Source organism: Pleurodeles waltl, chromosome 4_1, assembly GCF_031143425.1.
Source record: "Pleurodeles waltl isolate 20211129_DDA chromosome 4_1, aPleWal1.hap1.20221129, whole genome shotgun sequence".
In the NCBI taxonomy this organism is placed as follows: Eukaryota; Metazoa; Chordata; class Amphibia; order Caudata; family Salamandridae; genus Pleurodeles; species Pleurodeles waltl.
The window spans coordinates 76,254,813-76,279,480 of NC_090442.1; the positions used below are offsets into that span (position 1 = coordinate 76,254,813).

The following is a 24,668-nucleotide window of genomic DNA, read 5'->3' on the forward strand; positions in this document are numbered from 1 at the left end:
TGAGAGTGAGTCTTACTCTCTTCTGCAATCACTCTGTGCCCTAAATTTCAGTCTTAGTCTCTCGTCTGCTCACTCTCTGCAGTAAGTGTGCAAAGCTGTCAGTGACTCAGCCAGTCTAAGCCTCCTAGCTCATTTAAAAATCCACTGCCTCAGACATTGACAGAACACAACTCTAGTGAGGAAAGACTTCTTTTTAACAGTGCTTTGGTTAGCAGTACCATACAACTCTCACACAGTCACTATCTCTTCTAATCGATGCAAGTTCACATAGATGTCTTTTAAAATGCAATTTCTGTGTCCCTCACGTGGTAATGTCTTTAACAATGCTATATCTTTGTTTTATGGTAAAACAATTTGATATGGTATACATATTGGACCAGTCTTACTGTACATTCTAGTAACGGTAAGCTGGCGTGATACTAGTGAAACACACTGGAAACAGTACACAGGCCAGTCACAGTGTACCAGCATTTGGGTCCAGTTTTGTCTAGCCGACGTTACCTTACATACTAATTACAGTAAATAGGTGTGCTACTGGAGAAAGACACAAGTAACAGCATGCAGGCATTTGTTTCTTACACATATTACTATCAGTAAGCACACATGCTACTGTCCAAACTCAGTTCTAAAACTGCAGAGACTTCTGTTACAGTATAAGGACATTTGTGAAAGCATTACGGGCATACAGTGTCCACACACTCACATCTTTGCTGCTGTACAGGCACACAGTGTTTCTTAAAGCACAACAAATCAGCTGTGCTGTGGTAAATACAGTGGAATTTAGAAACTCGTGATTTGTTTACCTATGTATTTTTTCTTTGCACCTGCAATTTCTGCTATATGCTCAATTATTAGAAGCAATGCTTGTTAATAAATCCATGCCGTAAAACATTATCTGTGTGCTACACACGACAGAATGTAGAAAGATGTATTAAAGTACACAGTATCATGCTGTGTACACAAATTTCAATTTGTCCCTGTGTGCCAATGTACGAACTCTTGTTTTACTCGAATTGATCCATGGTGCAGTTACTGGGCGTGAGTGTGAAAACTGTTAATTTTCGCACAACAGTCTTAAGGATGCACATAAAACTTTGAGCTATTTTGTTTAAATAGTCGTTTTAGTGTGAAATACTTTCAATAAATCCCCAAGAATTGTAGAAAGTGATATAGAAAGAAATTGAAAGCTTCTTTCATGTGTGAAGGGGGCACCCAGATTGATCCATGGTGCAGTTACTGGGTGTGAGTGTGAAAACTGTTAATTTTCAACAAGAGTCATAAGGATGCACATAAAACTTTGAGCTATTTTGCTTAATTAGTCGTTTTAGTGTGACATACTTTCAAAAAATCCACAAGAATTGAAAAAAGCGAGACAGAAAGAAATTGGCAGCTTCTTTAAAGTATTAAGGGGGCACCCGGATTTGAACCAGGGACCTCTTGATCTGCAGTCAAATGCTCTACCACTGAGCTATACCCCCTTGTAGTACTATCTTGAAGTGGATGGACTTGAAACTGCTGCTGTGGATCTCATCAGAACGGCTTCCTCTTTTATAGGCTCTCTATACCACCTGCTGATTTATTAGTCACAGGGTCTGGGACACAGCCTGACTCATGCCCCTGGCTACAAGCTGATGGACACACTCAACACACCTGATGCTTCACTATTCACACCAAAATACATAGCATGACAGCAGGTCCTAGGCCAAGGGTGCCAATTCACTCTCAAGCTTACTCTTGCTTCACTAGTCACAGGGACTGCTATGGAGACCGGCTGCTGGTCCTTTCACACAACCCTCTTACGGACGCAGATAAAACCTAAAACTCTTTTTAATTAGTGGTTTTTCTGTGACATACTTTCAAGAAATCTCCAGAAATTGAAATAAGTAACAGAGAATTTTTTTTTTGTTCCTTAAAAGGAGAAGTGGGAAGCAGGACTTGAGCTGGGGACCTCTTGATCTGCAGTCACATACTTTACTGCTGAGCTATACACATCCTCTTTTCCTGAAATATGTCTTCACACACACCTTATTACTGCGAGCAGCAGGCAGTAGAGTGCAGACGTCACATATAATACCATGGACTCTGACTAGCACTGAGTTATACCTACTCTGGGATTCCAGCTGTGGGACTAGCTTACTCTCTTGTCTACTCACCATGCTGGAAGTGAGAGTGAGTCTTACTCTCTTCTGCAATCACTCTGTGCCCTAAATTTCAGTCTCAGTCTCTCGTCTGCTCACTCTCTGCAGTAAGTGTGCAAAGCTGTCAGTGACTCAGCCAGTCTAAGCCTCCTAGCTCATTTAAAAATCCACTGCCTCAGACATTGACAGAACACAACTCTAGTGAGGAAAGACTTCTTTTTAACAGTGCTTTGGTTAGCAGTACCATACAACTCTCACACAGTCACTATCTCTTCTAATCGATGCAAGTTCACATAGATGTCTTTTAAAATGCAATTTCTGTGTCCCTCACGTGGTAATGTCTTTAACAATGCTATATCTTTGTTTTATGGTAAAACAATTTGATATGGTATACATATTGGACCAGTCTTACTGTACATTCTAGTAACGGTAAGCTGGCGTGATACTAGTGAAACACACTGGAAACAGTACACAGGCCAGTCACAGTGTACCAGCATTTGGGTCCAGTTTTGTCTAGCCGACGTTACCTTACATACTAATTACAGTAAATAGGTGTGCTACTGGAGAAAGACACAAGTAACAGCATGCAGGCATTTGTTTCTTACACATATTACTATCAGTAAGCACACATGCTACTGTCCAAACTCAGTTCTAAAACTGCAGAGACTTCTGTTACAGTATAAGGACATTTGTGAAAGCATTACGGGCATACAGTGTCCACACACTCACATCTTTGCTGCTGTACAGGCACACAGTGTTTCTTAAAGCACAACAAATCAGCTGTGCTGTGGTAAATACAGTGGAATTTAGAAACTTGTGATTTGTTTACCTATGTATTTTTTCTTTGCACCTGCAATTTCTGCTATATGCTCAATTATTAGAAGCAATGCTTGTTAATAAATCCATGCCGTAAAACATTATCTGTGTGCTGCTCACTACAGAATGTAGAAAGATGTATTAAAGTACACAGTATCATGCTGTGTACACAAATTTCAATTTGTCCCTGTGTGCCAATGTACGAACTCTTGTTTTACTCGAATTGATCCATGGTGCAGTTACTGGGCGTGAGTGTGAAAACTGTTAATTTTCGCACAACAGTCTTAAGGATGCACATAAAACTTTGAGCTATTTTGTTTAAATAGTCGTTTTAGTGTGAAATACTTTCAATAAATCCCCAAGAATTGTAGAAAGTGATATAGAAAGAAATTGAAAGCTTCTTTCATGTGTGAAGGGGGCACCCAGATTGATCCATGGTGCAGTTACTGGGTGTGAGTGTGAAAACTGTTAATTTTCAACAAGAATCATAAGGATGCACATAAAACTTTGAGCTATTTTGCTTAATTAGTCGTTTTAGTGTGACATACTTTCAAAAAATCCCCAAGAATTGAAAAAAGCGATACAGAAAGAAATTGACAGCTTCTTTAAAGTATTAAGGGGGCACCCGGATTTGAACCAGGGACCTCTTGATTTGCAGTCAAATGCTCTACCACTGAGCTATGCCCCCTTGTTGTACTATCTGGAAGTGGATGGACTAGAAACTGCTGCTGTGGATCTCATCAGAACGGCTTCCTCTTTTATAGGCTCTCTATACCACCTGCTGATTTATTAGTCACAGGGTCTGGGACACAGCCTGACTCATGCCCCTGGCTACAAGCTGATGGACACACTCAACACACCTGATGCTTCACTATTCACACCAAAATACATAGCATGACAGCAGGTCCTAGGCCAAGGGTGCCAATTCACTCTCAAGCTTACTCTTGCTTCACTAGTCACAGGGACTGCTATGGAGACCGGCTGCTGGTCCTTTCACACAACCCTCTTACGGACGCAGATAAAACCTAAAACTCTTTTTAATTAGTGGTTTTTCTGTGACATACTTTCAAGAAATCATCAGAAATTGAAATAAGTAACAGAGAATTTTTTTTTTGTTCCTTAAAAGGAGAAGTGGGAAGTAGGACTTGAGCTGGGGACCTCTTGATCTGCAGTCACATACTTTACTGCTGAGCTATACACATCCTCTTTTCCTGAAATATGCGTTCACACACACCTTATTACTGCGAGCAGCAGGCTGTAGAGTGCAGACGTCACATATAATACCATGGACTCTGACTAGCACTGAGTTATACCTACTCTGGGATTCCAGCTGTGGGACTAGCTTACTCTCTTGTCTACTCACCATGCTGGAAGTGAGAGTGAGTCTTACTCTCTTCTGCAATCACTCTGTGCCCTAAATTTCAGTCTTAGTCTCTCGTCTGCTCACTCTCTGCAGTAAGTGTGCAAAGCTGTCAGTGACTCAGCCAGTCTAAGCCTCCTAGCTCATTGAAAAATCCACTGCCTCAGACATTGACAGAACACAACTCTAGTGATGAAAGACTTCTTTTTAACAGTGCTTTGGTTAGCAGTACCATACAACTCTCACACAGTCACTATCTCTTCTAATCGATGCAAGTTCACATAGATGTCTTTTAAAATGCAATTTCTGTGTCCCTCACGTGGTAATGTCTTTAACAATGCTATATCTTTGTTTTATGGTAAAACAATTTGATATGGTATACATATTGGACCAGTCTTACTGTACATTCTAGTAACGGTAAGCTGGCGTGATACTAGTGAAACACACTGGAAACAGTACACAGGCCAGTCACAGTGTACCAGCATTTGGGTCCAGTTTTGTCTAGCCGACGTTACCTTACATACTAATTACAGTAAATAGGTGTGCTACTGGAGAAAGACACAAGTAACAGCATGCAGGCATTTGTTTCTTACACATATTACTATCAGTAAGCACACATGCTACTGTCCAAACTCAGTTCTAAAACTGCAGAGACTTCTGTTACAGTATAAGGACATTTGTGAAAGCATTACGGGCATACAGTGTCCACACACTCACATCTTTGCTGCTGTACAGGCACACAGTGTTTCTTAAAGCACAACAAATCAGCTGTGCTGTGGTAAATACAGTGGAATTTAGAAACTCGTGATTTGTTTACCTATGTATTTTTTCTTTGCACCTGCAATTTCTGCTATATGCTCAATTATTAGAAGCAATGCTTGTTAATAAATCCATGCCGTAAAACATTATCTGTGTGCTGCACACTACAGAATGTAGAAAGATGTATTAAAACACAGTATCATGCTGTGTACACAAATTTCAATTTGTCCCTGTGTGCCAATGTACGAACTCTTGTTTTACTCGAATTGATCCATGGTGCAGTTACTGGGCGTGAGTGTGAAAACTGTTAATTTTCGCACAACAGTCTTAAGGATGCACATAAAACTTTGAGCTATTTTGTTTAAATAGTCGTTTTAGTGTGAAATACTTTCAATAAATCCCCAAGAATTGTAGAAAGTGATATAGAAAGAAATTGAAAGCTTCTTTCATGTGTGAAGGGGGCACCCAGATTGATCCATGGTGCAGTTACTGGGTGTGAGTGTGAAAACTGTTAATTTTCAACAAGAGTCATAAGGATGCACATAAAACTTTGAGCTATTTTGCTTAATTAGTCGTTTTAGTGTGACATACTTTCAAAAAATCCCCAAGAATTGAAAAAAGCGATACAGAAAGAAATTGACAGCATCTTTAAAGTATTAAGGGGGCACCCGGATTTGAACCAGGGACCTCTTGACCTTCAGTCAAATGCTCTACCACTGAGCAATACCCCCTTGTTGTACTATCTGGAAGTGGATGGACTAGAAACTGCTGCTGTGGATCTCATCAGAACGGCTTCCTCTTTTATAGGCTCTCTATACCACCTGCTGATTTATTAGTCACAGGGTCTGGGACACAGCCTGACTCATGCCCCTGGCTACAAGCTGATGGACACACTCAACACACCTGATGCTTCACTATTCACACCAAAATACATAGCATGACAGCAGGTCCTAGGCCAAGGGTGCCAATTCACTCTCAAGCTTACTCTTGCTTCACTAGTCACAGGGACTGCTATGGAGACCGGCTGCTGGTCCTTTCACACAACCCTCTTACGGACGCAGATAAAACCTAAAACTCTTTTTAATAAGTGGTTTTTCTGTGACATACTTTCAAGAAATCTCCAGAAATTGAAATAAGTAACAGAGAATTTTTTTTTTGTTCCTTAAAAGGAGAAGTGGGAAGCAGGACTTGAGCTGGGGACCTCTTGATCTGCAGTCACATACTGTACTGCTGAGCTATACACATCCTCTTTTCCTGAAATATGCCTTCACACACACCTTATTACTGCGAGCAGCAGGCTGTAGAGTGCAGACGTCACATATAATACCATGGACTCTGACTAGCACTGAGTTATACCTACTCTGGGATTCCAGCTGTGGGACTAGCTTACTCTCTTGTCTACTCACCATGCTGGAAGTGAGAGTGAGTCTTACTCTCTTCTGCAATCACTCTGTGTCCTAAATTTCAGTCTTGTTCTCTCGTCTGCTCACTCTCTGCAGTAAGTGTGCAAAGCTGTCAGTGACTCAGCCAGTCTAAGCCTCCTAGCTCATTTAAAAATCCACTGCCTCAGACATTGACAGAACACAACTCTAGTGAGGAAAGACTTCTTTTTAACAGTGCTTTGGTTAGCAGTACCATACAACTCTCACACAGTCACTATCTCTTCTAATCGATGCAAGTTCACATAGATGTCTTTTAAAATGCAATTTCTGTGTCCCTCACGTGGTAATGTCTTTAACAATGCTATATCTTTGTTTTATGGTAAAACAATTTGATATGGTAGACATATTGGACCAGTCTTACTGTACATTCTAGTAACGGTAAGCTGGCGTGATACTAGTGAAACACACTGGAAACAGTACACAGGCCAGTCACAGTGTACCAGCATTTGGGTCCAGTTTTGTCTAGCCGACGTTACCTTACATACTAATTACAGTAAATAGGTGTGCTACTGGAGAAAGACACAAGTAACAGCATGCAGGCATTTGTTTCTTACACATATTACTATCAGTAAGCACACATGCTACTGTCCAAAGTCAGTTCTAAAACTGCAGAGACTTCTGGTACAATATAAGGACATTTGTGAAAGCATTACGGGCATACAGTGTCCACACACTCACATCTTTGCTGCTGTACAGGCACACAGTGTTTCTTAAAGCACAACAAATCAGCTGTGCTGTGGTAAATACAGTGGCATTTAGAAACTTGTGATTTGTTTACCTATGTATTTTTTCTTTGCACCTGCAATTTCTGCTATATGCTCAATTATTAGAAGCAATGCTTGTTAATAAATCCATGCCGTAAAACATTATCTGTGTGCTGCACACTACAGAATGTAGAAAGATGTATTAAAGTACACAGTATCATGCTGTGTACACAAATTTCAATTTGTCCCTGTGTGCCAATGTACGAACTCTTGTTTTACTCGAATTGATCCATGGTGCAGTTACTGGGCGTGAGTGTGAAAACTGTTAATTTTCGCACAACAGTCTTAAGGATGCACATAAAACTTTGAGCTATTTTGTTTAAACAGTCGTTTTAGTGTGAAATACTTTCAATAAATCCCCAAGAATTGTAGAAAGTGATATAGAAAGAAATTGAAAGCTTCTTTCATGTGTGAAGGGGGCACCCAGATTGATCCATGGTGCAGTTACTGGGTGTGAGTGTGAAAACTGTTAATTTTCAACAAGAGTCATAAGGATGCACATAAAACTTTGAGCTATTTTGCTTAATTAGTCGTTTTATTGTGACATACTTTCAAAAAAAAACCAAGAATTGAAAAAAGCGATACAGAAAGAAATTGACAGCTTCTTTAAAGTATTAAGGGGGCACCCGGATTTGAACCAGGGACCTCTTGATCTGCAGTCAAACGCTCTACCACTGAGCTACCCCCCCTTGTTGTACTATGTGGAAGTGGATGGACTAGAAACTGCTGCTGTGGATCTCATCAGAACGGCTTCCTCTTTTATAGGCTCTCTATACCACCTGCTGATTTATTAGTCACAGGGTCTGGGACACAGCCTGACTCATGCCCCTGGCGACAAGCTGATGGACACACTCAACACACCTGATGCTTCACTATTCACACCAAAATACATAGCATGACAGCAGGTCCTAGGCCAAGGGTGCCAATTCACTCTCAAGCTTACTCTTGCTTCACTAGTCACAGGGACTGCTATGGAGACCGGCTGCTGGTCCTTTCACACAACCCTCTTACGGACGCAGATAAAACCTAAAACTCTTTTTAATTAGTGGTTTTTCTCTGACATACTTTCAAGAAATCTCCAGAAATTGAAATAAGTAACAGAGAATTTTTTTTTTGTTCCTTAAAAGGAGAAGTGGGAAGCAAGACTTGAACTGGGGACCTCTTGATCTGCAATCACATACTTAACTGCTGAGCTATACACATCCTCTTTACCTGAAACATGCCTTCACACACACCTTATTACTGCGAGCAGCAGGCTGTAGAGTGCAGACGTCACATATAATACCATGGACTCTGACTAGCACTGAGTTATACCTACTCTGGGATTCCAGCTGTGGGACTAGCTTACTCTCTTGTCTACTCACCATACTGGAAGTGAGAGTGAGTCTTACTCTCTTCTGCAATCACTCTGTGCCCTAAATTTCAGTCTTAGTCTCTCGTCTGCTCACTCTCTGCAGTAAGTGTGCAAAGCTGTCAGTGACTCAGCCAGTCTAAGCCTCCTAGCTCATTTAAAAATCCACTGCCTCAGACATTGACAGAACACAACTCTAGTGAGGAAAGACTTCATTTTAACAGTGCTTTGGTTAGCAGTACCATACAACTCTCACACAGTCACTATCTCTTCTAATCGATGCAAGTTCACATAGATGTCTTTTAAAATGCAATTTCTGTGTCTCTCACGTGGTAATGTCTTTAACAATGCTATATCTTTGTTTTATGGTAAAACAATTTGATATGGTATACATATTGGAACAGTCTTACTGTACATTCTAGTAACGGTAAGCTGGCGTGATACTAGTGAAACACACTGGAAACAGTACACAGGCCAGTCACAGTGTGCCAGCATTTGGGTCCAGTTTTGTCTAGCCGACGTTACCTTACATACTAATTACAGTAAATAGGTGTGCTACTGGAGAAAGACACAAGTAACAGCATGCAGGCATTTGTTTCTTACACATATTACTATCAGTAAGCACACATGCTACTGTCCAAACTCAGTTCTAAAACTGCAGAGACTTCTGTTACAGTATAAGGACATTTGTGAAAGCATTACGGGCATACAGTGTCCACACACTCACATCTTTGCTGCTGTACAGGCACACAGTGTTTCTTAAAGCACAACAAATCAGCTGTGCTGTGGTAAATACAGTGGAATTTAGAAACTTGTGATTTGTTTACCTATGTATTTTGTCTTTGCACCTGCAATGTCTGCTATATGCTCAATTATTAGAAGCAATGCTTGTTAATAAATCCATGCCGTAAAACATTATCTGTGTGCTGCACACTACAGAATGTAGAAAGATGTATTAAAGTACACAGTATCATGCTGTGTACACAAATTTCAATTTGTCCCTGTGTGCCAATGTACGAACTCTTGTTTTACTCGAATTGATCCATGGTGCAGTTACTGGGCGTGAGTGTGAAAACTGTTAATTTTCGCACAACAGTCTTAAGGATGCACATAAAACTTTGAGCTATTTTGTTTAAATAGTCGTTTTAGTGTGAAATACTTTCAATAAATCCCCAAGAATTGTAGAAAGTGATATAGAAAGAAATTGAAAGCTTCTTTCATGTGTGAAGGGGGCACCCAGATTGATCCATGGTGCAGTTACTGGGTGTGAGTGTGAAAACTGTTAATTTTCAACAAGAGTCATAAGGATGCACATAAAACTTTGAGCTATTTTGCTTAATTAGTCGTTTTAGTGTGACATACTTTCAAAAAATCCCCAAGAATTGAAAAAAGCGATACAGAAAGAAATTGACAGCTTCTTTAAAGTATTAAGGAGGCACCCGGATTTGAACCAGGGACCTCTTGATCTGCAGTCAAATGCTCTACCACTGAGCTATACCCCCTTGTTGTACTATCTGGAAGTGGATGGACTAGAAACTGCTGCTGTGGATCTCATCAGAACGGCTTCCTCTTTTATAGGCTCTCTATACCACCTGCTGATTTATTAGTCACAGGGTCTGGGACACAGCCTGACTCATGCCCCTGGCTACAAGCTGATGGACACACTCAACACACCTGATGCTTCACTATTAACACCAAAATACATAGCATGACAGCAGGTCCTAGGCCAAGGGTGCCAATTCACTCTCAAGCTTACTCTTGCTTCACTAGTCACAGGGACTGCTATGGAGACCGGCTGCTGGTCCTTTCACACAACCCTCTTACGGACGCAGATAAAACCTAAAACTCTTTTTAATTAGTGGTTTTTCTGTGACATACTTTCAAGAAATCTCCAGAAATTGAAATAAGTAACAGAGAATTTTTTTTTTGTTCCTTAAAAGGAGAAGTGGGAAGCAGGACTTGAGCTGGGGACCTCTTGATCTGCAGTCACATACTTTACTGCTGAGCTATACACATCCTCTTTTCCTGAAATATGCCTTCACACACACCTTATTACTGCGAGCAGCAGGCTGTAGAGTGCAGACGTCACATATAATACCATGGACTCTGACTAGCACTGAGTTATACCTACTCTGGGATTCCAGCTGTGGGACTAGCTTACTCTCTTGTCTACTCACCATGCTGGAAGTGAGAGTGAGTCTTACTCTCTTCTGCAATCACTCTGTGCCCTAAATTTCAGTCTTAGTCTCTCGTCTGCTCACTCTCTGCAGTAAGTGTGCAAAGCTGTCAGTGACTCAGCCAGTCTAAGCCTCCTAGCTCATTTAAAAATCCACTGCCTCAGACATTGACAGAACACAACTCTAGTGAGGAAAGACTTCTTTTTAACAGTGCTTTGGTTAGCAGTACCATACAACTCTCACACAGTCACTATCTCTTCTAATCGATGCAAGTTCACATAGATGTCTTTTAAAATGCAATTTCTGTGTCCCTCACGTGGTAATGTCTTTAACAATGCTATATCTTTGTTTTATGGTAAAACAATTTGATATGGTATACATATTGGACCAGTCTTACTGTACATTCTAGTAACGGTAAGCTGGCGTGATACTAGTGAAACACACTGGAAACAGTACACAGGCCAGTCACAGTGTACCAGCATTTGGGTCCAGTTTTGTCTAGCCGACGTTACCTTACATACTAATTACAGTAAATAGGTGTGCTACTGGAGAAAGACACAAGTAACAGCATGCAGGCATTTGTTTCTTACACATATTACTATCAGTAAGCACACATGCTACTGTCCAAACTCAGTTCTAAAACTGCAGAGACTTCTGTTACAGTATAAGGACATTTGTGAAAGCATTACGGGCATACAGTGTCCACACACTCACATCTTTGCTGCTGTACAGGCACACAGTGTTTCTTAAAGCACAACAAATCAGCTGTGCTGTGGTAAATACAGTGGAATTTAGAAACTCGTGATTTGTTTACCTATGTATTTTTTCTTTGCACCTGCAATTTCTGCTATATGCTCAATTATTAGAAGCAATGCTTGTTAATAAATCCATGCCGTAAAACATTATCTGTGTGCTACACACGACAGAATGTAGAAAGATGTATTAAAGTACACAGTATCATGCTGTGTACACAAATTTCAATTTGTCCCTGTGTGCCAATGTACGAACTCTTGTTTTACTCGAATTGATCCATGGTGCAGTTACTGGGCGTGAGTGTGAAAACTGTTAATTTTCGCACAACAGTCTTAAGGATGCACATAAAACTTTGAGCTATTTTGTTTAAATAGTCGTTTTAGTGTGAAATACTTTCAATAAATCCCCAAGAATTGTAGAAAGTGATATAGAAAGAAATTGAAAGCTTCTTTCATGTGTGAAGGGGGCACCCAGATTGATCCATGGTGCAGTTACTGGGTGTGAGTGTGAAAACTGTTAATTTTCAACAAGAGTCATAAGGATGCACATAAAACTTTGAGCTATTTTGCTTAATTAGTCGTTTTAGTGTGACATACTTTCAAAAAATCCACAAGAATTGAAAAAAGCGATACAGAAAGAAATTGGCAGCTTCTTTAAAGTATTAAGGGGGCACCCGGATTTGAACCAGGGACCTCTTGATCTGCAGTCAAATGCTCTACCACTGAGCTATACCCCCTTGTTGTACTATCTTGAAGTGGATGGACTTGAAACTGCTGCTGTGGATCTCATCAGAATGGCTTCCTCTTTTATAGGCTCTCTATACCACCTGCTGATTTATTAGTCACAGGTTCTGGGACACAGCCTGACTCATGCCCCTGGCTACAAGCTGATGGACACACTCAACACACCTGATGCTTCACTATTCACACCAAAATACATAGCATGACAGCAGGTCCTAGGCCAAGGGTGCCAATTCACTCTCAAGCTTACTCTTGCTTCACTAGTCACAGGGACTGCTATGGAGACGGCTGCTGGTCCTTTCACACAACCCTCTTACGGACGCAGATAAAACATAAAACTCTTTTTAATTAGTGGTTTTTCTGTGACATACTTTCAAGAAATCTCCAGAAATTGAAATAAGTAACAGAGAATTTTTTTTTTGTTCCTTAAAAGGAGAAGTGGGAAGCAAGACTTGAGCTGGGGACCTCTTGATCTGCAGTCACATACTTTACTGCTGAGCTATACACATCCTCTTTTCCTGAAATATGCCTTCACACACACCTTATTACTGCGAGCAGCAGGCTGTAGAGTGCAGACGTCACATATAATACCATGGACTCTGACTAGCACTGAGTTATACCTACTCTGGGATTCCAGCTGTGGGACTAGCTTACTCTCTTGTCTACTCACCATGCTGGAAGTGAGAGTGAGTCTTACTCTCTTCTGCAATCACTCTGTGCCCTAAATTTCAGTCTTAGTCTCTCGTCTGCTCACTCTCTGCAGTAAGTGTGCAAAGCTGTCAGTGACTCAGCCAGTCTAAGCCTCCTAGCTCATTTAAAAATCCACTGCCTCAGACATTGACAGAACACAACTCTAGTGAGGAAAGACTTCTTTTTAACAGTGCTTTGGTTAGCAGTACCATACAACTCTCACACAGTCACTATCTCTTCTAATCAATGCAAGTTCACATAGATGTCTTTTAAAATGCAATTTCTGTGTCCCTCACATGGTAATGTCTTTAACAATGCTATATCTTTGTTTTATGGGAAAACAATTTGATATGGTATACATATTGGACCAGTCTTACTGTACATTCTAGTAACGGTAAGCTGGCGTGATACTAGTGAAACACACTGGAAACAGTACACAGGCCAGTCACAGTGTACCAGCATTTGGGTCCAGTTTTGTCTAGCCGACGTTACCTTACATACTAATTACAGTAAATAGGTGTGCTACTGGAGAAAGACACAAGTAACAGCATGCAGGCATTTGTTTCTTACACATATTACTATCAGTAAGCACACATGCTACTGTCCAAACTCAGTTCTAAAACTGCAGAGACTTCTGTTACAGTATAAGGACATTTGTGAAAGCATTACGGGCATACAGTGTCCACACACTCACATCTTTGCTGCTGTACAGGCACACAGTGTTTCTTAAAGCACAACAAATCAGCTGTGCTGTGGTAAATACAGTGGAATTTAGAAACTTGTGATTTGTTTACCTATGTATTTTTTCTTTGCACCTGCAATTTCTGCTATATGCTCAATTATTAGAAGCAATGCTTGTTAATAAATCCATGCCGTAAAACATTATCTGTGTGCTGCACACTACAGAATGTAGAAAGATGTATTAAAGTACACAGTATCATGCTGTGTACACAAATTTCAATTTGTCCCTGTGTGCCAATGTACGAACTCTTGTTTCACTCGAATTGATCCATGGTGCAGTTACTGGGCGTGAGTGTGAAAACTGTTAATTTTCGCACAACAGTCTTAAGGATGCACATAAAACTTTGAGCTATTTTGTTTAAATAGTCGTTTTAGTGTGAAATACTTTCAATAAATCCCCAAGAATTGTAGAAAGTGATATAGAAAGAAATTGAAAGCTTCTTTCATGTGTGAAGGGGGCACCCAGATTGATCCATGGTGCAGTTACTGGGTGTGAGTGTGAAAACTGTTAATTTTCAACAAGAGTCATAAGGATGCACATAAAACTTTGAGCTATTTTGCTTAATTAGTCGTTTTAGTGTGACATACTTTCAAAAAATCCCCAAGAATTGAAAAAAGCGATACAGAAAGAAATTGACAGCTTCTTTAAAGTATTAAGGGGGCACCCGGATTTGAACCAGGGACCTCTTGATTTGCAGTCAAATGCTCTACCACTGAGCTATGCCCCCTTGTTGTATTATCTGGAAGTGGATGGACTAGAAACTGCTGCTGTGGATCTCATCAGAACGGCTTCCTCTTTTATAGGCTCTCTATACCACCTGCTGATTTATTAGTCACAGGGTCTGGGACACAGCCTGACTCATGCCCCTGGCTACAAGCTGATGGACACACTCAACACACCTGATGCTTCACTATTCACACCAAAATACATAGCATGACAGCAGGTCCTAGGCCAAGGGTGCCAATTCACTCTCAAGCTTACTCTTGCTTCACTAGTCACAGGGACTGCTATGGAGACCGGCTGCTGTTCCTTTCACACAACCCTCTTACGGACGCAGATAAAACCTAAAACTCTTTTTAATTAGTGGTTTTTCTGTGACATACTTTCAAGAAATCTCCAGAAATTGAAATAAGTAACAGAGAATTTTTTTTTTGTTCCTTAAAAGGAGAAGTGGGAAGCAGGACTTGAGCTGGGGACCTCTTGATCTGCAGTCACATACTTTACTGCTGAGCTATACACATCCTCTTTTCCTGAAATATGCGTTCACACACACCTTATTACTGCGAGCAGCAGGCTGTAGAGTGCAGACGTCACATATAATACCATGGACTCTGACTAGCACTGAGTTATACCTACTCTGGGATTCCAGCTGTGGGACTAGCTTACTCTCTTGTCTACTCACCATGCTGGAAGTGAGAGTGAGTCTTACTCTCTTCTGCAATCACTCTGTGCCCTAAATTTCAGTCTTAGTCTCTCGTCTGCTCACTCTCTGCAGTAAGTGTGCAAAGCTGTCAGTGACTCAGCCAGTCTAAGCCTCCTAGCTCATTGAAAAATCCACTGCCTCAGACATTGACAGAACACAACTCTAGTGAGGAAAGACTTCTTTTTAACAGTGCTTTGGTTAGCAGTACCATACAACTCTCACACAGTCACTATCTCTTCTAATCGATGCAAGTTCACATAGATGTCTTTTAAAATGCAATTTCTGTGTCCCTCACGTGGTAATGTCTTTAACAATGCTATATCTTTGTTTTATGGTAAAACAATTTGATATGGTATACATATTGGACCAGTCTTACTGTACATTCTAGTAACGGTAAGCTGGCGTGATACTAGTGAAACACACTGGAAACAGTACACAGGCCAGTCACAGTGTACCAGCATTTGGGTCCAGTTTTGTCTAGCCGACGTTACCTTACATACTAATTACAGTAAATAGGTGTGCTACTGGAGAAAGACACAAGTAACAGCATGCAGGCATTTGTTTCTTACACATATTACTATCAGTAAGCACACATGCTACTGTCCAAACTCAGTTCTAAAACTGCAGAGACTTCTGTTACAGTATAAGGACATTTGTGAAAGCATTACGGGCATACAGTGTCCACACACTCACATCTTTGCTGCTGTACAGGCACACAGTGTTTCTTAAAGCACAAAAAATCAGCTGTGCTGTGGTAAATACAGTGGAATTTAGAAACTCGTGATTTGTTTACCTATGTATTTTTTCTTTGCACCTGCAATTTCTGCTATATGCTCAATTATTAGAAGCAATGCTTGTTAATAAATCCATGCCGTAAAACATTATCTGTGTGCTGCACACTACAGAATGTAGAAAGATGTATTAAAGTACACAGTATCATGCTGTGTACACAAATTTCAATTTGTCCCTGTGTGCCAATGTACGAACTCTTGTTTTACTCGAATTGATCCATGGTGCAGTTACTGGGCGTGAGTGTGAAAACTGTTAATTTTCGCACAACAGTCTTAAGGATGCACATAAAACTTTGAGCTATTTTGTTTAAATAGTCGTTTTAGTGTGAAATACTTTCAATAAATCCCCAAGAATTGTAGAAAGTGATATAGAAAGAAATTGAAAGCTTCTTTCATGTGTGAAGGGGGCACCCAGATTGATCCATGGTGCAGTTACTGGGTGTGAGTGTGAAAACTGTTAATTTTCAACAAGAGTCATAAGGATGCACATAAAACTTTGAGCTATTTTGCTTAATTAGTCGTTTTAGTGTGAAATACTTTCAATAAATCCCCAAGAATTGTAGAAAGTGATATAGAAAGAAATTGAAAGCTTCTTTCATGTGTGAAGGGGGCACCCAGATTGATCCATGGTGCAGTTACTGAGTGTGAGCGTGAAAACTGTTAATTTTCAACAAGAGTCATAAGGATGCACATAAAACTTTGAGCTATTTTGCTTAATTAGTCGTTTTAGTGTGACATACTTTCAAAAAATCCCCAAGAATTGAAAAAAGCGATACAGAAAGAAATTGACAGCATCTTTAAAGTATTAAGGGGGCACCTGGATTTGAACCAGGGACCTCTTGACCTTCAGTCAAATGCTCTACCACTGAGCTATACCCCCTTGTTGTACTATCTGGAAGAGGATGGACTAGAAACTGCTGCTGTGGATCTCATCAGAACGGCTTCCTCTTTTATAGGCTCTCTATACCACCTGCTGATTTATTAGTCACAGGGTCTGGGACACAGCCTGACTCATGCCCCTGGCTACAAGCTGATGGACACACTCAACACACCTGATGCTTCACTATTCACACCAAAATACATAGCATGACAGCAGGTCCTAGGCCAAGGGTGCCAATTCACTCTCAAGCTTACTCTTGCTTCACTAGTCACAGGGACTGCTATGGAGACGGCTGCTGGTCCTTTCACACAACCCTCTTACGGACGCAGATAAAACATAAAACTCTTTTTAATTAGTGGTTTTTCTGTGACATACTTTCAAGAAATCTCCAGAAATTGAAATAAGTAACAGAGAATTTTTTTTTTGTTCCTTAAAAGGAGAAGTGGGAAGCAGGACTTGAGCTGGGGACTTCTTGATCTGCAGTCACATACTGTACTGCTGAGCTATACACATCCTCTTTTCCTGAAATATGCCTTCACACACACCTTATTACTGCGAGCAGCAGGCTGTAGAGTGCAGACGTCACATATAATACCATGGACTCTGACTAGCACTGAGTTATACCTACTCTGGGATTCCAGCTGTGGGACTAGCTTACTCTCTTGTCTACTCACCATGCTGGAAGTGAGAGTGAGTCTTACTCTCTTCTGCAATCACTCTGTGCCCTAAATTTCAGTCTTATTCTCTCGTCTGCTCACTCTCTGCAGTAAGTGTGCAAAGCTGTCAGTGACTCAGCCAGTCTAAGCCTCCTAGCTCATTTAAAAATCCACTGCCTCAGACATTGACAGAACACAACTCTAGTGAGGAAAGACTTCTTTTTAACAGTGCTTTGGTTAGCAGTACCATACAACTCTCACACAGTCACTATCTCTTCTAATCGATGCAAGTTCACATAGATGTCTTTTAAAATGCAATTTCTGTGTCCCTCACGTGGTAATGTCTTTAACAATGCTATATCTTTGTTTTATGGTAAAACAATTTGATATGGTAGACATATTGGACCAGTCTTACTGTACATTCTAGTAACGGTAAGCTGGCGTGATACTAGTGAAACACACTGGAAACAGTACACAGGCCAGTCACAGTGTACCAGCATTTGGGTCCAGTTTTGTCTAGCCGACGTTACCTTACATACTAATTACAATAAATAGGTGTGCTACTGGAGAAAGACACAAGTAACAGCATGCAGGCATTTGTTTCTTACACATATTACTATCAGTAAGCACACATGCTACTGTCCAAACTCAGTTCTAAAACTGCAGAGACTTCTGGTACAGTATAAGGACATTTGTGAAAGCATTACGGGCATACAGTGTCCACACACTCACATCTTTGCTGCTGTACAGGCACACAGTGTTTCTTAAAGCACAACAAATCAGCTGTGCTGTGGTAAATACAGTGGAATTTAGAAACTTGTGATTTGTTTACCTATGTATTTTTTCTTTGCACCTGCAATTTCTGCTATATGCTCAATTATTAGAAGCAATGCTTGTTAATAAATCCATGCCGTAAAACATTATCTGTGTGCTGCACACTACAGAATGTAGAAAGATGTATTAAAGTACACAGTATCATGCTGTGTACACAAATTTCAATTTGTCCCTGTGTGCCAATGTACGAACTCTTGTTTTACTCGAATTGATCCATGGTGCAGTTACTGGGCGTGAGTGTGAAAACTGTTAATTTTCGCACAACAGTCTTAAGGATGCACATAAAACTTTGAGCTATTTTGTTTAAACAGTCGTTTTAGTGTGAAATACTTTCAATAAATCCCCAAGAATTGTAGAAAGTGATATAGAAAGAAATTGAAAGCTTCTTTCATGTGTGAAGGGGGCACCCAGATTGATCCATGGTGCAGTTACTGGGTGTGAGTGTGAAAACTGTTAATTTTCAACAAGAGTCATAAGGATGCACATAAAACTTTGAGCTATTTTGCTTAATTAGTCGTTTTAGTGTGACATACTTTCAAAAAATCCACAAGAATTGAAAAAAGCGATACAGAAAGAAATTGACAGCTTCTTTAAAGTATTAAGGGGGCACCCGGATTTGAACCAGGGACCTCTTGATCTGCAGTCAAATGCTCTACCACTGAGCTATACCCCCTTGTTGTACTATCTTGAAGTGGATGGACTTGAAACTGCTGCTGTGGATCTCATCAGAACGGCTTCCTCTTTTATAGGCTCTCTATACCACCTGCTGATTTATTAGTCACAGGGTCTGGGACACAGCCTGACTCATGCCCCTGGCTACAAGCTGATGGACACACTCAACACACCTGATGCTTCACTATTCACACCAAAATACATAGCACGACAGCAGGTCCTAGGCCAAGGGTGCCAATTCACTCTCAAGCTTACTCTTGCTTCACTAGTCACAGGGACTGCTATGGAGACCGGCTGCTGGTCCTTTCACACAACCCTCTTACGGACGCAGATAAAACCTAAAACTCTTTTTAATTAGTGGTTTTTCTGTGACATACTTTCAAGAAATCTCCAGAAATTGAAATAAGTAACAGAGAATTTTTTTTTTGTTCCTTAAAAGGAGAAGTGGGAAGCAGAACTTGAGCTGGGGACCTCTTGATCTGCAGTCACATACTTTACTGCTGAGCTATACACATCCTCTTTTCCTGAAATATGCCTTCACACACACCTTATTACTGCGAGCAGCAGGCTGTAGAGTGCAGACGTCACATATAATACCATGGACTCTGACTAGCACTGAGTTATACCTACTCTTGGATTCCAGCTGTGGGACTAGCTTACTCTCTTGTCTACTCACCATGCTGGAAGTGAGAGTGAGTCTTACTCTCTTCCGCAATCACTCTGTGCCCTAAATTTCAGTCTTAGTCTCTCGTCTGCTCACTCTCTGCAGTAAGTGTGCAAAGCTGTCAGTGACTCAGCCAGTCTAAGCCTCCTAGGTCATTTAAAAATCCACTGCCTCAGACATTGACAGAATACAACTCTAGTGAGGAAAGACTTCTTTTTAACAGTGCTTTGGTTAGCAGTACCATACAACTCTCACACAGTCACTATCTCTTCTAATCGATGCAAGTTCACATAGATGTCTTTTAAAATGCAATTTCTGTGTCCCTCACGTGGTAATGTCTTTAACAATGCTATATCTTTGTTTTATGGTAAAACAATTTGATATGGTATACATATTGGACCAGTCTTACTGTACATTCTAGTAACGGTAAGCTGGCGTGATACTAGTGAAACACACTGGAAACAGTACACAGGCCAGTCACAGTGTACCAGCATTTGGGTCCAGTTTTGTCTAGCCGACGTTACCTTACATACTAATTACAGTAAATAGGTGTGCTACTGGAGAAAGACACAAGTAACAGCATGCAGGCATTTGTTTCTTACACATATTACTATCAGTAAGCACACATGCTACTGTCCAAAGTCAGTTCTAAAACTGCAGAGACTTCTGGTACAATATAAGGACATTTGTGAAAGCATTACGGGCATACAGTGTCCACACACTCACATCTTTGCTGCTGTACAGGCACACAGTGTTTCTTAAAGCACAACAAATCAGCTGTGCTGTGGTAAATACAGTGGCATTTAGAAACTTGTGATTTGTTTACCTATGTATTTTGTCTTTGCACCTGCAATTTCTGCTATATGCTCAATTATTAGAAGCAATGCTTGTTAATAAATCCATGCCGTAAAACATTATCTGTGTGCTGCACACTACAGAATGTAGAAAGATGTATTAAAGTACACAGTATCATGCTGTGTACACAAATTTCAATTTGTCCCTGTGTGCCAATGTACGAACTCTTGTTTTACTCGAATTGATCCATGGTGCAGTTACTGGGCGTGAGTGTGAAAACTGTTAATTTTCGCACAACAGTCTTAAGGATGCACATAAAACTTTGAGCTATTTTGTTTAAACAGTCGTTTTAGTGTGAAATACTTTCAATAAATCCCCAAGAATTGTAGAAAGTGATATAGAAAGAAATTGAAAGCTTCTTTCATGTGTGAAGGGGGCACCCAGATTGATCCATGGTGCAGTTACTGGGTGTGAGTGTGAAAACTGTTAATTTTCAACAAGAGTCATAAGGATGCACATAAAACTTTGAGCTATTTTGCTTAATTAGTCGTTTTATTGTGACATACTTTCAAAAAAAAACCAAGAATTGAAAAAAGCGATACAGAAAGAAATTGACAGCTTCTTTAAAGTATTAAGGGGGCACCCGGATTTGAACCAGGGACCTCTTGATCTGCAGTCAAACGCTCTACCACTGAGCTACCCCCCCTTGTTGTACTATGTGGAAGTGGATGGACTAGAAACTGCTGCTGTGGATCTCATCAGAACGGCTTCCTCTTTTATAGGCTCTCTATACCACCTGCTGATTTATTAGTCACAGGGTCTGGGACACAGCCTGACTCATGCCCCTGGCGACAAGCTGATGGACACACTCAACACACCTGATGCTTCACTATTCACACCAAAATACATAGCATGACAGCAGGTCCTAGGCCAAGGGTGCCAATTCACTCTCAAGCTTACTCTTGCTTCACTAGTCACAGGGACTGCTATGGAGACCGGCTGCTGGTCCTTTCACACAACCCTCTTACGGACGCAGATAAAACCTAAAACTCTTTTTAATTAGTGGTTTTTCTCTGACATACTTTCAAGAAATCTCCAGAAATTGAAATAAGTAACAGAGAATTTTTTTTTTGTTCCTTAAAAGGAGAAGTGGGAAGCAAGACTTGAACTGGGGACCTCTTGATCTGCAATCACATACTTAACTGCTGAGCTATACACATCCTCTTTACCTGAAACATGCCTTCACACACACCTTATTACTGCGAGCAGCAGGCTGTAGAGTGCAGACGTCACATATAATACCATGGACTCTGACTAGCACTGAGTTATACCTACTCTGGGATTCCAGCTGTGGGACTAGCTTACTCTCTTGTCTACTCACCATACTGGAAGTGAGAGTGAGTCTTACTCTCTTCTGCAATCACTCTGTGCCCTAAATTTCAGTCTTAGTCTCTCGTCTGCTCACTCTCTGCAGTAAGTGTGCAAAGCTGTCAGTGACTCAGCCAGTCTAAGCCTCCTAGCTCATTTAAAAATCCACTGCCTCAGACATTGACAGAACACAACTCTAGTGAGGAAAGACTTCATTTTAACAGTGCTTTGGTTAGCAGTACCATACAACTCTCACACAGTCACTATCTCTTCTAATCGATGCAAGTTCACATAGATGTCTTTTAAAATGCAATTTCTGTGTCTCTCACGTGGTAATGTCTTTAACAATGCTATATCTTTGTTTTATGGTAAAACAATTTGATATGGTATACATATTGGAACAGTCTTACTGTACATTCTAGTAACGGTAAGCTGGCGTGATACTAGTGAAACACACTGGAAACAGTACACAGGCCAGTCACAGTGTACCAGCATTTGGGTCCAGTTTTGTCTAGCCGACGTTACCTTACATACTAATTACAGTAAATAGGTGTGCTACTGGAGAAAGACACAAGTAACAGCATGCAGGCATTTGTTTCTTACACATATTACTATCAGTAAGCACACATGCTACTGTCCAAACTCAGTTCTAAAACTGCAGAGACTTCTGTTACAGTATAAGGACATTTGTGAAAGCATTACGGGCATACAGTGTCCACACACTCACATCTTTGCTGCTGTACAGGCACACAGTGTTTCTTAAAGCACAACAAATCAGCTGTGCTGTGGTAAATACAGTGGAATTTAGAAACTTGTGATTTGTTTACCTATGTATTTTGTCTTTGCACCTGCAATTTCTGCTATATGCTCAATTATTAGAAGCAATGCTTGTTAATAAATCCATGCCGTAAAACATTATCTGTGTGCTGCACACTACAGAATGTAGAAAGATGTATTAAAGTACACAGTATCATGCTGTGTACACAAATTTCAATTTGTCCCTGTGTGCCAATGTACGAACTCTTGTTTTACTCGAATTGATCCATGGTGCAGTTACTGGGCGTGAGTGTGAAAACTGTTAATTTTCGCACAACAGTCTTAAGGATGCACATAAAACTTTGAGCTATTTTGTTTAAATAGTCGTTTTAGTGTGAAATACTTTCAATAAATCCCCAAGAATTGTAGAAAGTGATATAGAAAGAAATTGAAAGCTTCTTTCATGTGTGAAGGGGGCACCCAGATTGATCCATGGTGCAGTTACTGGGTGTGAGTGTGAAAACTGTTAATTTTCAACAAGAGTCATAAGGATGCACATAAAACTTTGAGCTATTTTGCTTAATTAGTCGTTTTAGTGTGACATACTTTCAAAAAATCCCCAAGAATTGAAAAAAGCGATACAGAAAGAAATTGACAGCTTCTTTAAAGTATTAAGGAGGCACCCGGATCTGAACCAGGGACCTCTTGATCTGCAGTCAAATGCTCTACCACTGAGCTATACCCCCTTGTTGTACTATCTGGAAGTGGATGGACTAGAAACTGCTGCTGTGGATCTCATCAGAACGGCTTCCTCTTTTATAGGCTCTCTATACCACCTGCTGATTTATTAGTCACAGGGTCTGGGACACAGCCTGACTCATGCCCCTGGCTACAAGCTGATGGACACACTCAACACACCTGATGCTTCACTATTAACACCAAAATACATAGCATGACAGCAGGTCCTAGGCCAAGGGTGCCAATTCACTCTCAAGCTTACTCTTGCTTCACTAGTCACAGGGACTGCTATGGAGACCGGCTGCTGGTCCTTTCACACAACCCTCTTACGGACGCAGATAAAACCTAAAACTCTTTTTAATTAGTGGTTTTTCTGTGACATACTTTCAAGAAATCTCCAGAAATTGAAATAAGTAACAGAGAATTTTTTTTTTGTTCCTTAAAAGGAGAAGTGGGAAGCAGGACTTGAGCTGGGGACCTCTTGATCTGCAGTCACATACTTTACTGCTGAGCTATACACATCCTCTTTTCCTGAAATATGCCTTCACACACACCTTATTACTGCGAGCAGCAGGCTGTAGAGTGCAGACGTCACATATAATACCATGGACTCTGACTAGCACTGAGTTATACCTACTCTGGGATTCCAGCTGTGGGACTAGCTTACTCTCTTGTCTACTCACCATGCTGGAAGTGAGAGTGAGTCTTACTCTCTTCTGCAATCACTCTGTGCCCTAAATTTCAGTCTTAGTCTCTCGTCTGCTCACTCTCTGCAGTAAGTGTGCAAAGCTGTCAGTGACTCAGCCAGTCTAAGCCTCCTAGCTCATTTAAAAATCCACTGCCTCAGACATTGACAGAACACAACTCTAGTGAGGAAAGACTTCTTTTTAACAGTGCTTTGGTTAGCAGTACCATACAACTCTCACACAGTCACTATCTCTTCTAATCGATGCAAGTTCACATAGATGTCTTTTAAAATGCAATTTCTGTGTCCCTCACGTGGTAATGTCTTTAACAATGCTATATCTTTGTTTTATGGTAAAACAATTTGATATGGTATACATATTGGACCAGTCTTACTGTACATTCTAGTAACGGTAAGCTGGCGTGATACTAGTGAAACACACTGGAAACAGTACACAGGCCAGTCACAGTGTACCAGCATTTGGGTCCAGTTTTGTCTAGCCGACGTTACCTTACATACTAATTACAGTAAATAGGTGTGCTACTGGAGAAAGACACAAGTAACAGCATGCAGGCATTTGTTTCTTACACATATTACTATCAGTAAGCACACATGCTACTGTCCAAACTCAGTTCTAAAACTGCAGAGACTTCTGTTACAGTATAAGGACATTT

General features: G+C 40.6%; 9 non-coding genes across 9 annotated transcripts; all 9 read right to left on the bottom strand.

The window, feature by feature from the left end:
* Positions 1 to 1,406: 1,406 nt before the first annotated feature.
* TRNAC-GCA (transfer RNA cysteine (anticodon GCA)) lies at positions 1,407 to 1,478 on the bottom strand. Its single transcript has one exon. It is a non-coding gene; the product is annotated as a tRNA-Cys (tRNA).
* A 2,092-nt stretch (positions 1,479 to 3,570) lies between these two features.
* TRNAC-GCA (transfer RNA cysteine (anticodon GCA)) lies at positions 3,571 to 3,642 on the bottom strand. The gene has a single exon. It is a non-coding gene; the product is annotated as a tRNA-Cys (tRNA).
* Positions 3,643 to 7,896: 4,254 nt separating this feature from the next.
* On the bottom strand, positions 7,897 to 7,968 carry TRNAC-GCA (transfer RNA cysteine (anticodon GCA)). Its single transcript has one exon. It is a non-coding gene; the product is annotated as a tRNA-Cys (tRNA).
* Positions 7,969 to 10,060: 2,092 nt separating this feature from the next.
* On the bottom strand, positions 10,061 to 10,132 carry TRNAC-GCA (transfer RNA cysteine (anticodon GCA)). The gene has a single exon. It is a non-coding gene; the product is annotated as a tRNA-Cys (tRNA).
* Positions 10,133 to 12,224: 2,092 nt separating this feature from the next.
* Positions 12,225 to 12,296, bottom strand: TRNAC-GCA (transfer RNA cysteine (anticodon GCA)). The gene has a single exon. It is a non-coding gene; the product is annotated as a tRNA-Cys (tRNA).
* Positions 12,297 to 14,387: 2,091 nt separating this feature from the next.
* Positions 14,388 to 14,459, bottom strand: TRNAC-GCA (transfer RNA cysteine (anticodon GCA)). The gene has a single exon. It is a non-coding gene; the product is annotated as a tRNA-Cys (tRNA).
* Positions 14,460 to 18,917: 4,458 nt separating this feature from the next.
* Positions 18,918 to 18,989, bottom strand: TRNAC-GCA (transfer RNA cysteine (anticodon GCA)). Its single transcript has one exon. It is a non-coding gene; the product is annotated as a tRNA-Cys (tRNA).
* A 2,092-nt stretch (positions 18,990 to 21,081) lies between these two features.
* TRNAC-GCA (transfer RNA cysteine (anticodon GCA)) lies at positions 21,082 to 21,153 on the bottom strand. Its single transcript has one exon. It is a non-coding gene; the product is annotated as a tRNA-Cys (tRNA).
* A 2,092-nt stretch (positions 21,154 to 23,245) lies between these two features.
* Positions 23,246 to 23,317, bottom strand: TRNAC-GCA (transfer RNA cysteine (anticodon GCA)). The gene has a single exon. It is a non-coding gene; the product is annotated as a tRNA-Cys (tRNA).
* Between the last annotated feature and the right edge of the window lie 1,351 nt (positions 23,318 to 24,668).